The sequence below is a fragment of the Piliocolobus tephrosceles genome, chromosome 5 (genome assembly GCF_002776525.5).
Source record: "Piliocolobus tephrosceles isolate RC106 chromosome 5, ASM277652v3, whole genome shotgun sequence".
Classification (NCBI taxonomy): Eukaryota; Metazoa; Chordata; class Mammalia; order Primates; family Cercopithecidae; genus Piliocolobus; species Piliocolobus tephrosceles.
In genome coordinates, this window is record NC_045438.1 from 158,171,310 (window position 1) to 158,182,354 (window position 11,045).

An 11,045-nucleotide genomic window follows, 5' to 3' on the forward strand; every position below is an offset into this window, starting at 1 on the left:
CTGGTACCTCTGCTTCCGTTCAGCCATTTGCTGAATGCCTTAGCCCTTGTCATCACACAGAGTGGCTTCACTTCTGGCATCTTAAATTCAATTATCCTGTTTGACCACCAACTTTTATCATGACAGCTCAGCCACCTACTTTCTTGCGGTGCCTCATCCACACTGCTGATATTTTTCCCCATCAGTTTTACCACTGTAAACAATATCATTTAAAAATTTTATTTTCTACTTATTTGTTGCTGGTGCATGGAAACACAATGAGCTTTTTTAGTTGTTCTGTTTTAGTAACATTGCTGAGCACAAATGCCAAACATTTACTCTAGATTCTTTGGGGTTTAGAACGAAGAACACTAGTGCTATTTTTTCTAATCATACACCTTTTGAAGCTTTTCTTGTTTTACTCTCCTATCATACTGGGTAGGCCTTCCAGGACAGTTGTGAATAAGATGGTCATATGTGTCATTTTTTTTCTAATTTTAAAGCCAGTGCAAGCTGGGCATGGTGGTGCACATGTAGAATCCCAGCACTTTGGGAGGCTAAGGCAGGAGGATCACTTGAGGCCGAGAGGACAAGACCAATCTTGGCAACATAGCGAGACCTTGTCTCTACAAAAAATTAAAAAATTAGCTGAGTGTGGTGGCATGTGCCTGTAGCCCTGGTTTCTTTGGAGGCTGAGGCACAAGGATGCCTTGAGCCTAGGAGTTAGAGGTTACAGTGAGCTATGATTGTGCCACTGTTAAATATGGTATTTGCATTAGTTTGTTTAAATTCTTATTATGAGGTTAAGATGTTCCTGTCAATTTTTAGTTTGCAAAATGTGGTTTTTTTAATGCTCTATTCCCCTTGCACATATTAAGATAATCGAATGACTTTCTCTTTTAACCACAGTGGTGAATTAATCAATTTTCTAATAATAAACCAATCTTGCATTCCACAACTAAACCCAATTTGGTCTGTATGTATTACGTTTTAAAAACATATTTGTTTTCTTAATATCTTGTTTAGGTATTACATCTATGTTAATATGTGAAATTTGCTTGTAATATCCCTTTTTCATACAGTTCCTATATACAATATCCTGTATACAGTATCAAACATCATAAAATAAATTGAAGAGTATTCCCACTTTTTTCTGGAAAATTGGATAACATTGGATTGATAAGTTCTTTAAAAGTTTGCTGAACATGCCATAAAAGTCTGGGCCTGCTGCATTTGTGAGAAATTTGGATTACATTAATAGTCATAGATCTAATTTGGCATTCTTGTTCTTTCTGAGTCAGTTTTGGTAAGTTCAATTTCTTTCTGTGAATTTCTTCATTTTGTATAATTTTTGAAAATTTATTGGTTTCTTGTTCATAATGTTTTATCATCTTTTTAGATCTTTAAAGCATCTGTGGTTATGCCTTTGTATTCATCCCTAATAAGGTTTCTTTATATCTTCTTTCTTTTCTCTTGATTAATCTTGCAAGAGGTTGTCAATTTAACTAGACTTTCCTAAGAATTAAATTTTGGCCTCGTTGATATTTACCGTATGTTTTCTGTTTTTCTTTATTTTTGCCCACTTTCTGCTTTCTTAAATTTAACCTTTTTGCCTTTTATCTGACTTCTGAAGCTGGATGTTTTGTGCATTTCCAACCTTTTCTTTTCTAATATAAGCACCTAAAACTAAAAACACTTCTGTTAGTAACATTTCAGTTCAATATGTGTATTTTCAGTATGTTTTCATTCTGACTCTCTTCTAATTTCTTTTTTTTTTTTTTACTCATAAGTTATTGGAAAGCATGACTTAAATTTCCAAATGACTTTTAAAAAATTGGATGTTCTTTTTGTTATTGATTTTTAACCTAATTTCATTGTTGTGAAATAATTTGCCCGTATGATATGAATTCTTTGAAATGTGTTGAGACTTGTTTCATGGTGTAGCATGTAGCCTATTCAAAAATATGCTGGGTGTTTGAAAATGAATATATATTCTTCAATTGTTAGGTAATATATAAATCCAAATTTGTTAATTGGGCTGTTAAAATGTCCTGTCTTTTTATTTTTCATTGTTTTTGTTTGCTTGATTTAACTATAATTGGTAAGTTTGCATTAAAATATTCTACAAAGATGGTTGATTTGTAAACTTGTCCTTAAAATTTAGTTAATACTTTTTCTACTCTAAAGTTAACCATATTTCTAGGATTTATTATTAAGTATGTAAACGTTTAGAACTATTACAGCTTGTTTTTGTGGATTGAAGGTTTTGTTGATATAGAGTGACCATGTTATCTTTCGGAATACTTTTTTCTTAAAGGTTTTTGTTGTTGTTCAGTGGTAATATAGCCTAGCCACCCTATCTTTCTGTTGGCTAGTATTTTCCTGGTATATTTCCCAACCTTTTACTTTCAACCTTTCATGTCCTTGTCCTTGTGCTTTAAGCATGTCTTTTTTAGATGTAGTCTTGCTGTGTCACCCAGGCTGGAGTACAATGGCATGATCTGGTCTCCTCTTCCAGGTTCAAGCAATTCTCTTGCCTCAGCCTCCCAAGTAGCTGGGATTACAGGCGCCAGCCACCACTCCCAGCTAATTTTTGTATTTTTAGTAGAGGTGGGGTTTCATCATGTTGGTCAGGCTGATCTCAAACTCCCGACCTCAGGTGATCTGCCTGCCTCAGCCTCCCAAAGTGCCGGGATTACAGGCGTGAGCCACTGCTCCTGGCCGAGTATGTCTCTCTCTTTTTTTTAAAAAAAAAAATTTAATTTCAATCGTTTTGGGGGAACAGATGGCTTTGGTTACATGGATAAATTCTTTAGTGGTGGTTTCTAAGATTTTGGTGCATCCGTCACCTGAGCAGTGTACACTGTAGCCAATATGTAGTCTTTTATCTTTTATGCCCCCACTACCCTTCCCCCTGAATTCCCAAAGTCCATTACATCATTCTTATGCCTTTGAATCCTCATAGCTTAGCTCCTGCTTATAAGTGAGAACATTCTGTGTTCGGTTTTCCATTCTTGACTTACTCCACTTAGAATAATGTTCACCTGTATCAAGGTTGCGTGTATGCCATTATTTCATTTCAGTTTATGGTCCGAGTAGTATTCCATGGTGTGTGTATACCATGTGTTCTTTATTTACTCATTGCTTGATGGGCATTTAGGTTGGTTCCATATTTTTGCAGTTGTGAATTGTGCTGCTATAAACATGCATGTGCATGTATCTTTTTCATATAATGACTTCTTGTCTTTTGGGTAGATGACCAGAAGTGGGATTGCTAGATTGAATGCTAGCTCTACTTTTAGTTTCTTAAGGAATTTTCATACTGTTTTCCACAGTGGTTGTACTAGCTTACATTACCACCAGCAGTGTAAAACTATGCCCTTTTCAACACATCCATGCCAATATCTATAATTTTTTGACTTTTAAATTATGGCCATTCTTGCACTGTGGTTTGAATTTGCACTCCCCTGTGGTTTAATTTGCATGTTTTCATATGTTCATTGGTTGTTTGTATATCTTCTTTTGAGAATTTTCTATTTATGTCCTTTACCTACTTTTTGATGGGGTTGTTTTTATCTCGCTGATTTGTTTGAGTTCCTTGTAGATTCTGAATATTAGTCCTTTTTTGGATGTACAGTTTGCGAGTATTTTCTCTCCTACCCCATGGGTTTTCTGTTTACACTGCTAATTATTTTTTTTGCTGTGCAGAAGCTTTTAGTTTAATCAGATTCCATTTATTTATTTTTGTTGCATTTGCTTTTGGGTTCTGGGTCATGAATTCTTTGCCTAAGTCAATGTCTAGAAGAGTTTTTCTGATGTTATCTTCTAATAGAATTTTTGTGGTTTCAGGTATTAGATTTAAGTCTTTCATCTATCTTGAGTTGATTCTTATGTAAGGTGAGAGATGAGTTAAGAATTTCTCTTACGAACAGCTAATAGCTATGCTTACATTTTTTACTCAGGCTATCAAACTTCGGATGTGTTTGGATTTATTTCTGCTATTTTGTGTTTTCAAATATGTCATAGGCTCCACTTTTCTTCCTTCGTGTCTTGCCTTCTTTTTGATTGATTTTTCTCACTCTATTATTTTTCACTGTACTAGTTTGAAAGTAATAAATTATACTTTTAGTCTTAGCTACCCAGGATGTTGAGCATGCCTACTTAATAAATCAATTAGTGTTTTTACCCTTCTCGCAGATAGTGCAAGCAATCTGTCCACCCTATTTCTACTCAAGTGCTATTTTCATTTTCTGTATTTTTGATTCTACAAATTAGATACTTCATTCTTTTTGTTTTATATGTTCAATGTTTGTTTTAGATTTCATTAAATGTTAACAATGTTCTTTGCTTGACATTACTTATGTGTCTTACCTTTACTCTGGGATTTTCTTTTTTCCTACTGATATTCTTCTATAGTGTTTTGATTAATTGCCTTTAATAAGGACTTGATTGTAAAATTTCTTGTTTTTTTTTTTTTTTGGTTTGTCTAAATGATGTTTCTATTTGGCTTCGCTCTAAATATAATCTACACAGGCTATACAATTTTAGGTTGGCAGTCATTTTTTTTTTCTTGGCACTTTGAAGACCCTAGTCCACTGTCTTTCAGTTTCCATTGTATCCTGTCTCTGTAATAATTGTTCTTTTCAATGTACATAGGTCTTTTCTTTCTCTGATTCCTTCTAAGATCCCCTTTCCATTCCTATTCTGTAGTTTTACTATAATGGTCTAGATGCAGATTTCTTTGTATTTATCCTGCTTAGAATTCATTTTAATTTCTGGATCTGAGTCTTGTCCATTAAAGCTGAAAATTTTCAGCTGTTTTGTCTCCAACTATCATTTTCCCCAACTCCCCATTCTTTTATGATTTTGTAGAGCTTTTATTGTGTGTTAGGTGCTCTCGAGCACCTATTCCTTGTCTTTTCTCTCTACAATCTAGTTGTCTTTCTGTGTTACATCTCAGTATAATTTTAGCTTTAAAATTATATATGAATCCTACTTTCAGATGCATCTAATCTTCTATTTAATCAATTTCTTGTGTTTTAAAACTTCAATTACTATCTTTTTTTTATCTGTTAGTTCTATTTAGTGTTTTTTCAAAACTGCTTGGATATTTTTATTGTCTTTTTTCCCCTCTTACTCATAATTTCAATGCCCCCGTTTATTTCTTTAAACATATAATGAAACATTTGCAAACCATAACATCTTTCTTTAACCATATAGATTTTCAAAATACACCTACTGAAGTCTATGCAGGTCTGATTCTACTGTCTGTTATTCCTGCTGACTCTTGCTTATGGTGCCTTGTTTTCTCATATTCTTAAGGATATTCAAATGTGAGGTCAAGTTTAATGGAAATTTATCTACGGAAATTCTTTGCAACCTGGCTGAAGTAGCATTCTTCAAGACAGAAATTTTCTTCTGTCAGAAACCTGGGGGTCATTACCAACCTGCGACCTTTTATTTATTTTTAGAGATGCAACTCACTCTGTTGCCCAGATTGGAGTGCAGTGGTAGGATCAGAGCTCACTACAGCCTCAAACTCCTGGACTCCAGTGATCCTCCTGCCTCAGTCTCCTGAGTAGCTGTGACTACAGGTGTGCACCACCACACTTGGCTAATTAAAAAAAAATGTAGAAACTGGGTCTTGCTGTATTGCCCAGGCTGGTCTCAAACTCTTGGGCTCAATGATACTTCTACCTTGTCCTTCCAAAATGGTGCGATTGCAGGTGTGAGCTACTGCACCCTGCCCCATGAGTCTTTTTTTTTTTTTTTTTTTTTTTTGAGACAGATTTTCACTCTGTTACCCAGGCTTGAGTGCAGTGGTGTGATCTCGGCTCACTGCAAGCTCCACCTCCCAGGTTCGTGCCATTCTCCTGCCTCAGCCTCCTGAGTAGCTGGGACTACAGGTGCCCACTACCACGCCCAGCTACTTTTTTTGTATTTTTAGTAGAGTTGGGGTTTCACCATGTTAGCCAGGATAGTCTCGATCACCTGACCTCGTGATCCACCTGCCTCGGCCTCCCAAAGTGCTGGGATTACAGATGTGAGCCACCACGCCCGGCCGACTCTTTTCAAGAGAAATTCTTGGTTTGAGGATTCTTTGAACCACCCTTTTTAATGAAACGGTCTCCTATCAGTAACCTCCTTAGTAAGGTCCTGTGTTTTATCTGTTTTTCATCACACTTCTTGTGACTGTCCAAATGAAAGCTCATGGTCATTAAAGAGCACAAGATGCTCTAAGGGCAGCAGTATCAATGAATATTCTAGGTGGCTATTAATTTCCTTCTGATATTTTCAGGGATATCCCCACTTCCGGTTTTACCCTATCTCGGACAAAGCCTCTTTATTCCTTTTCATCTTCTAGACCTTTTATCTTTGGAATTCTCTCATTATTGATCAAGTCCTCAAGATCATTGTGGAGGTATTCATTCAGCATGCTGTTTTAAGTCCTGGAAAGGTATCCTTTGTTGCTCCTGACTGTATCACGATCTTAGTTATTTTTCATTTCTTGCATATTTTACATACAAACTTCCCCTCTCTCCCTCCCTCCCTCCCTCCCTCCCTCCCTCCCTCCCTTCCTCCCTTCCTCCCTTTCTCCCTTTCTCTCTTTCTCTCTTTCTCTCCTTCCTTTCGTTTTTTGACAGGGTCTTGCTTTATCACCCAGGCTGGAGTATAGTGGCAGGATCATAGCTTAGAATTCTTAGAATTCTTTTTTATCTATGCTCTTTCCCTTGATGACCTTGTCTAAACACCTACGTCCAAAACCATTAATGTGCTGATTATTCTCCATCTACATCTTCAACCCAGGCCTATGCTGAGCTCCTTACCTGACTTTTCCACTTGGATGTCGAACAGCTCACACAGTGTCTGGTCTTTGCCCCCTGCCTCAAATTGATTTCTTCTTCAATTTTCCTCCTTTTAGCTAACAGCAACTGCATTCTTCTAGTTTTTCTAATTCAGAGTCATCTAGGCCTCCTTTTTTTCCCCACCCCACATTTAATCCATAAATAAATCTCACTAGTTTTAACTTCATACTAAGTCCAGAATCTGACCATTTCTTTTCCCCTCCATGGCAACCAGTCTTATCCATGCTAATATCAAGTCTCATCTGATTTACTGCAACTGTCCTAAATGCTCCACCTCTCTCTGCCATTGACCCCTTTAGTCTATTCCCACTGCAGAGGCTGTGGTAGTGCTATTAGGATGTCATTCAGATAATGTCATCCTTCTGCCTACAGCCCTCCAGAGTAAAAGCCAAAGTCTTTGTAATGGTCTTAAGATCCTACAGTCTGGTTCCCATCACTTTCTGACTTCACACTTCCTTTTGCTGTCTCCCCTGTATTCTTTGTGCTCCACTGGTCTCCTTGCCCTTCCTTGAATACACAACGCATGCATCCCCTTCAAGGCCTTTGCATTTAATGTCCACTCCACCAGGAGCACTTTCCCCAGATCTTTGCAGATCTCATTTCCTCATCTCCTTCAGATGTTTGCTCAAATGTCACCATCTTCGTGAGCTCTGATCAGACCACTGCATTTAAGATTATTACCTCTCTCTCCGCATTCTCTATTCCCCTCCTTACTTTGTCTCTCTTCATAGCACTTATCTTCGAACGTATTTCATTTTGTTTAGTATTTGGTGCTCTTATTAGCTTCCTCAGGTAGGACTTGTTCTTCTCTTGTCCACTGATGGATTCTCAGAACCTAAAACAGTGCTTGGCCCATACCAAGCATTCAATACATAACTATTGAGTGGATGAATGAATAAGTGGAGTAATTAGCCTGACGACAAAAATGGAAAAATTGAGAACAAGGAACAGAAAGTGATCGTTAAAGGGCTCAAATATTGCTTTCTTTTCATGGAAGAAGGGGAAGAATGAAAAAGAAGAAAATCATGGGTGATTTTGAAAAGTCCCTAAAAATGAAGCTATTTATTTTAAAAAAAGTTATCGGGTGCTCCCTATTGATCAAGTCCTCAAGATCACTGTGGAGGTGTCCATTCATCATGATGCTTTAAGCCCTAGAAAGGTATCCTTTGTTCCTCCTGACTATATCATGATCTTAGTCATTTTTCATTTCTTCTATGTTTTACATACAAACTTTCTGTTTCTTTCTTTTTTCTTTTCTTTTCTTTTCTTTTTTTATGAGACAGGGTCTTGCTCTAGTCACCCAGGCTGGAGTGTAGTGGCATGATCATAGCTCACTGCAGCCTTGACTTCCTAAACTCAAATGATCCTCCCGCCTCAGCCTCCTAAAGTGTTGAGATTACAGGTATGAGCCCCCATGCCTGGCTCAAATGTTCTATGTTTGCTTTGTTTTCGTTTGTGGTGCTCAGGTCAAAATCATTTCGTGTTAACAAAGATCTGATCATTATAAGAAAAATGTAATTACTGTGAGATGTCTACCTGCTTACTTCAATTTTATAGAGCCTCTTTCTTAAGCAACCCTGAGAGTGACTACCAGCAATGATCTATCCTGGCTCATCAGGATATTCAGATTTTTTAAAACATTCCTTGTCATGTGACAATTATGGATTATTTTTATGTTTTCCTGTTAGCACAACGTAGCATAAATATCATTTTCACTCTCCACAAACTTGAGTGCACAAATTCATGACTTGAAAAACTAGAAAAGTTACTCCATTTCATTTCTAACTTAAGCCCTTATTCCACTGGTGACAGGCACTAAAACTTAGTCAATGAGGGATAACTTCTCCCTGGGACTGTATCTGAGACATAGGGGAGAGCTTCATGCTGTCAGTGAATTGGAGGGGAGGGGCATCTGGTCTTCTGTCTTCACTATCTATTCATCCAGTGTTCCTTGAGTCATTTATGGTCAAACCATTGTCTCTGGTTGTGGTCCACATACTCCAAGTCCAACTCATTTTGATCTTGAGGTCTCTCCTGGTTCCCTGCTTTTCTCAGCCCTTTTGCTCCCTCATGGGAAGCGGGAGGGTGTAAGACTGTGCTGCTTTCCCACTGCTCTCTGGGGCAGAGACTCAGGGACCTGCCTCAGACCTCCTGCCATTTCACTTCTTTAGTCGCCACCTCATGCTGGCTAAGGTGACTTCTCCTTGAAGTCTCTCAATGTCGCAGGCTTCCTTGAAGAATTCCAGTCTCCCCTGACTTCAGATCCCTATCTGGAATTTCTACCAGTTCCTCTCCCTCTAGAGCCCGTCTTGACTGTGGACATATGACAGGGTCTGGTGAATTCTCTTGCAGGCCTGCATCATCATCTGACTTGACTGTTTTCCTTTCCTAATTGTCTACCCTAGCCAATGGAGTTGCAATTTAGTTTTCAGTGATACTCTTTCCAATCTATTGTTTATGTCATAAACTTTATGTGTATCAATAGGCTCAGTCTATTGAAGCCCAAAAGCCCAGTTCTTAAAATCACATCTTTGGTGTGCATGCCTATCATTTGTGCAGGAGTCTCACCGGTCAATTTTGAAACTCAAACCTGAGTATGATTGGGTTCTTTCTCTTTGCATTTTGATAATCCTGACAATCCAGGAGGTAGTGGGTGTTCTGATTTGATGACTGTTCAGGAGTGTAAGTAGAGAAGCTCAAAGGCTATTGGTGAAAAGGAAGTATGGGAAAGAAGTCCTCTCCAAATCACAGTGACTTAAAAATAATTATCCATAAGACTCCAAACATCTGTAGTAAAAAAATCCTCACAAAAACATTTTGCATTTTCACTCTACTCTCTATGGGGCAATTTGTTTCTTCAGCTACTGTCTCTCTTTGCATGATCTGAAAATAATATTGATTTATGATTATTATTTGCTGTTTACTTTTTCCAGTTTGTGAAATAACCACAGAAAGGTTTTTCCTTTCCATCTGGGATTTTTTTTTAATATAAAAGGGGTTATGAAGATCATCTCAATCTTTGTCAAGAAAAATGTAGAAGTATCATAAGGAGATAAAAACCATAATAGGTAATCAACTGTGTATTAAAAAAATTGACTAAGATTTAAAAAAAAACTTTGGGCCCCCCCAAAGCAGAAAAAATGTGATACAGAGGTAAGCATATACTTCTATTGCTATTTCTTTTGGAGTGGATGGCTTGATTTTCTGCTTACTGGTCATGAAACTACTAAATATGTAACTTCCTAGGCTGAAAGAAAAGAAGACTAAGTGCCCTTGTTGTATTGTGCTCTGGATCTCTGATGACAGCCAAGAGAGTCACTGTGGAAGAAAGAGTCACGCTTAACTCCTTCTGGTCCCATTAAGCTGTCTGTTGGCTCAGAACCTCAGACTTGCCTAAGAACATATGAGTTCTGGGGAAAGCCATGGCTAATCAGCTCTCAATAATCTTCTGGAAGCTCAAAAACCCTGTTCACTCTGGACTCCCTTTAGCACTCCACTTTCCAGATTTGCTGCCCGAGAAGAATAGACAGAAACCATCATAGCATATGGGTTTTTGAGAGTAAAGGGCAGGGTGGAGGCGGGGGATACAGAATAGAAAGCTGTTCATTCCATCTTTCATATATGTACTTGCTCCGGAGATTTTTAAGTCAACCCCATTTCTTGTTAAGTCAAACCCATTTCTCCTTCAATGGGATGGATTTGAATCCTTCCCCAATACTACTGTATGAGAAACGAACCATCAACATAGAAACAATTCTCAAAAGTCAGTGATTTAGCAGTAAAAGGTGCCATGTTTAACTTTATTTTATTTTTTATTTAAATAATGGTTAGATGCCACGAAGTAGGTGGCAATGCCTTAACTAAATGCTTGTTGTCAGGCCCGAGGGCTTCTTCCATCCTTGTCAAGGGGAATGCCAACCTTCTCTCCTTTTGTACAACTCTGAAGTCAATTTTAAATTTTTCTTTAGAGAAATCAGTTCTTTGGGATTCTCCAATCACTACCCTTTGTTCCCGCCCAAAGCCTACTCTTATACTCGGATAGTATGAATAAGACCAGACATATTTTCTTCATTACAAAAAAAAAGTTGTGACAAGCATTGCTTTGGTTTAAATACTTTCAGAAACCATACAAATACTGGAGGAACAATTGACAGTAACAGTGAAAGCAATTAAAACTTGGTTTAAATATAGTTATCCCCT

General features: G+C 37.6%; 1 non-coding gene across 1 annotated transcript; it reads right to left on the reverse strand.

The window, feature by feature from the left end:
* Positions 1-10,660: 10,660 nt before the first annotated feature.
* Positions 10,661-10,786, reverse strand: LOC111548645. The gene has a single exon (XR_002733488.1). It is a non-coding gene; the product is annotated as a U6atac minor spliceosomal RNA (small nuclear RNA).
* Between the last annotated feature and the right edge of the window lie 259 nt (positions 10,787-11,045).